The sequence below is a fragment of the Microtus ochrogaster genome, linkage group LG5 (genome assembly GCF_000317375.1).
Source record: "Microtus ochrogaster isolate Prairie Vole_2 linkage group LG5, MicOch1.0, whole genome shotgun sequence".
Taxonomy (NCBI): Eukaryota; Metazoa; Chordata; class Mammalia; order Rodentia; family Cricetidae; genus Microtus; species Microtus ochrogaster.
In genome coordinates this window covers 40315192-40319742 of record NC_022031.1, presented here as the reverse complement: position 1 = coordinate 40319742, position 4551 = coordinate 40315192, and the positions used below count along the sequence as shown (strand labels likewise).

Genomic DNA, 4551 nt, shown 5'->3' with positions numbered 1-4551 from the left:
AGAGAGAGAGAGAGAGAGAGAGAGAGAGAGAGAGAGAGAGAGAGAGGAAATATGGGAAGTTTGAGACTTTGGAAGTTTTGGAAGGGCGTGGTGACTGGTGACCACAACAAAGAAGGAACAATCAAGAGATAAGGTCCTAGATGATTATCTTCAAAGCAACAGCCTACAATCCTCTCCTGCTGGGAGTCTCCAGCCTGGGAGGAAGAGGAAGCTAATGGCCATCCTATGGCCAGAAGGCAGGGTCAGCGATCTGGTATCAGGGTTGGTATTGCCAGGCAAGCAACCCCACTCAAGTCTTCCCTTCCTTCATCAGTAAGCAACCAAAGGGCACTACTCTGAGGGGCTTGTGGTGAGAATGGAAGAGAAATAGGGAGGAGAGGAAGGAAGGGGAAGATAGGGAGGCCTTAAGAGAAAAGAAAGAGGGGCAAGAGAGAGGAGGAAAACAGAAGGGGAGAGGACGGGAGAGCCTGAAGAATGTCAACTGACCACGCCATTCCCCAAGCACAGCAGCAGCAGCTGCTGCGACCTGGTGACTCCTCTCCTTAACTCCTGAATGGTCCTCCACTGCAGGTCCAGAAGCTTGGTCCAGAATGTGCTCAATAACTATGGGAACGTCAGCTCTGCAGACAGCCTGTCTCATCCCTCAACACGCTGAGACCGCCAGGCTTTGGGACTGGATGGTCCCTCTACCTGGAATGGTCCTTATTCCCTTTTATTTGGTGTTTATCACATACATGCCCCTCTTCTGAGGGCTCTTTTTAAATTAGGGGTTAGAGAGATGATGGCTCAGCAGTTAAGAGCACTCGATACTCTTGAAGAGAACTGGGGTTCAATTCCCAGCATCCACATGGTAGCTCCCAACCTTCCACAATTCCAGTTCCAGGGGACCCAATGCCCTCTTCTGACCTAAGGGCACCAGGCAGACACATGCTACACAGACATAGATACATCAACACAAAATACTCATATACATAAATCATATCTACATATATAACACATACAACAAATGATTTATTTGTGTGTGCACACACATGTGTAAATACATTGAGGCATGCACATGGCAGTCAGAGACAACTTTTGGGAGCTGGTTCTCTCTTTCGACCGTGTGGGCCCTGGGAACAGGCTTGGTAGCACAGGCCTTTACCTGGAGAGCCCCTCTTCTAAGTACCTTCCAGGTATCAACACATTTAAGTCTCCCAACAGCCTTATCAAGTAGGTACAACACTCTCTCTAGAATGCAAATTAGGAAATAGAATATCAAAAGCTCAAGTAACCTGGAGGTGGTGAGATGGCTCCAGCCACCACAACCGGAGTTCAGTTCCCAGGTGGTGAAGGAAAGAACCAACTTCCACAAGTTGTCTTGTCCTCTGGCCTCCATGCATGCACTGTGGCACGCACTTGTGCATATGCATACACACACACACACACACACACACACACACACACACACACACAAATAGATTTTTGAATACTAAATAACCTAAAGGTAGCATACATGCAGAACAAGAATACGAATCCAGGTAGTGTGGCCCAAATCTGTATTCTCTTCCAAGAAGCTTTAGCCCAGCCCTTCCTAGCTCCTTTGCTGTAGTATTGAGAGACCCAGACAAGTGGTCCTAAAGTCCCATGCTTTGTGCCTATCACTTTCTCTCACATTGCCCTGAGTGTTTCCTTCCCGGCACAACCTTTATTTGCCTTAATTGAGTATATAGCTGGGTTTTTTTTTTTCCGTTTCTCTAAGCAGAACATAATCTTTGGTACGGCAGAGAGACTTTGCCTTTTGTTATCCTAGACCAATTCTCTGGTTCACAGCAGCCAGCCTATGAATAAATGCTGAATGAAGGAGAGACTGTGGCAGACGCTCTGTTGTGCTGTACTGAGTGCTGGTCTTCACCCTCTTCTGTTCTTCTCTGATCACTATAAATGTTCAGCATCCTCCACAAAAGCACAAGGGAGCCAGGGCCCAGCTCCCGGCATTTAGGGACAAAACTGCCATCGTCATAACTGACTGTCAAATCCTCCTGCCTGGGTCCTTGAGCACACAGTGATAAGCTTGTGGGAGGGCAGGGATTGAGGCTTCTGATTAATCCATCTCTATCTGTAGCCTCCACCACCTTCCGTATTTGCAGGACATTGGAAGCTGTTGACATCCCTATCAGATCTGAGGCCCCTCCAGATAACAAGCGCCTGTCTCTGGGATCAGGAGGTTCCCTGAGAAGGAACACACTGTCACAGGAGCTCTACCCTGGGAGACAGGTTCTACACCAATGTACGAGCTCAAACAAAGACGCCATTTTTATATCCCACCAACGCACAGCAACACACTGAACCCGCTGCCCGTGACCATGCTAAAAAAGGTACCAACTCTGACCAAACACCTATTACATACAAACACCATGCTTGTAGCTTTTACATATGATCTATCTGGTGCATTTGGTGATCGTCTTTATTCTCCTTTGAGAAAGGAGAAAAATCAAGACTCAGAGGACCCAAATCCCACAGCCGGGGGGAGACCAACACACTTCCCACCGTCCTCTGCTTTCACAGGGCTCTGCCTGCTTTCGCAAGGCTCCCTGCTCTTCCATGACCTGACCCTTGCTCTCCTGTGATCATCCCAATCCTTGCCTTAAAAATGGCCTCCCTTATCCACCTGTTGCGATCCTCCCCCTCCCTCCACCTTCCTGCAGTTGGGCTCCCCCACCCTCCAGCTCGAATTCACAGTCCACTTTCACAAGCCCCAGCTGAAAGAGGCCAGAAGCCCCGTGGTGGAATTCTGCACACCTCCCAAGAACCTCAGCTGGTGCGGTGAGAGAACCCGTCAGGAATTCTCATTTCTTCCCAAGGACTGGTAAGAAAGTACCTGAGTCCCAAGCACTAGAGTATGAAGAAAGGGAAGTCAAGCTGGAGTCTGAATGCCTCTGGGGGATAAAAGGGCTCTAATTAGTCTCAAACTCAAGAATATCACTCGGGAAAGGCAAGCTTAGGTATCACAACCCCACCCAGGCACAAAATGCATCCCCCCAGCCTTCTGACTTCCTCAAGCTTGAAACCCAAAACCAGGATGTCTAGGGACGAAATCAAGTAAAATTGCTTCCATGAGATGCCTCTCACTGGGGGAGACACTAATTGCAGTACAAGATACTGGGCAAAGAGACAACGCTCGCCTTCCTCCACACAGGGTCCTGTAACTCATTCTCAACTTTGCTCTGGCTGCACCAGAATTCCTGGGTCTTGGAAGTCAGGACCTGCCCTTTCTGAACTGAGGCTCCCTGGGCAGGCCACACCCACCAGGGGGCTCCTGGTTTAGACTGAGTCTCCATGTCCTTGCATTATAAAGCATCTCAACCTCAACTTAGGCTGGAAATAAACCTCCCTAAGCCAACCTTCAGGGCCCTACAAGAGTGCATTATCTTCCTCCCTCAATTTTGTGAGGTTTTTGCAAAAAATAACCGCCTCACAAACAGAAACATTTCCTGATCTATAAGCCACTTTAAAAACAAATCATTATGCCTTTGAATATTTTATGACGGGCCAATGCACTGGAGGAGGCAAGGCGCGCTTTCACCAACCCTTGCCACGTCTATTTTGAGACTCCTGGAGCAAACTCCAAATGCTTCCCTCATCTTCCAAACACCAATTTATAAGTGCTGGATAGATTCTTGATGAATTAATGGCTCCACCCAAACTGACCCTCCATGGCAGAGCTCAGAGAATCCTCCTCTGTAGACCTTATAGCTAATCTATCTCAATGTACACTCAACGATCACTATTTCCACCCTACGTTAGAAAGGCGCCAAAACCGGCCAAAATCGGTGCACTCGCCCAAGGTCACACAGCCTAGACGGTTACTGGACACCTAGCCCTTGGAGCACCTCCATTCCCAGAGGCTGTCACCACACCCATCCTAAAGCTCAGTCAAGGCTGCTGCGGGTTAGTGACGTGACCCCCTTCCCCCAATACTGACTTCTGGATGTCTCCAACCTTTCTCTCCATGCCCCTATGAGCCCTGGAGCTGAAACACTCTCTGGGTGTCCCTCTACTCAAAACAGAGCAATACGGACAGGACATGACGCTTCAGCTGATTGCCCTGGCGAACAGCTCAACCCACTCTGATCCAGGTGTGGCCGTCGAGAGAGGACTGGAAGGGCTCATCTGAGGTCACTCAGAAAGTTGGCACTGGCTGCGGCGGCCGCACCTGAACCCAGGTCTGCCTCCCGGCTGGGCGCTCCTCCCACTAACTACACAGTGCAGACCTAGGAAACTTAAGGCACACAGATCCCAGATGCAAAGTTAGCCGTTGCAGGTCCCAAGCAAGCCGGCGGCCAAGCCACGGGCGCCGGGAGTGAGGACACGAGGAGCGGCGCGGGTCACCCGGGAGCACAGCGTGGAGGGCGGCGCGGAAGAAGCCAAGGGGTAGCTCCCGGAGGCGCAGGCCTGGAATGTGGGGACTCAAGACCTCCCCAAAACTTTGCAGCGGCGCGGGGGCCTCGCCCTTACCTGCAGAGGAGGCGCCGCCCGCGCGCACGCGGAGCCGGCGGGAGCAGTGGCAGG

General features: G+C 50.6%; 1 protein-coding gene across 1 annotated transcript in view; it reads right to left on the bottom strand.

The window, feature by feature from the left end:
• Frmpd1 (FERM and PDZ domain containing 1) overlaps window positions 1-4551 on the bottom strand; it is an 88488-nt gene extending 83937 nt beyond the window's left edge. Inside the window, exon 1 of the mRNA XM_005362123.3 lies at window positions 4498-4551. The gene's annotated coding sequence lies outside the window, so the exon portion shown is untranslated. The remainder of the gene's footprint in view (window positions 1-4497) is intronic.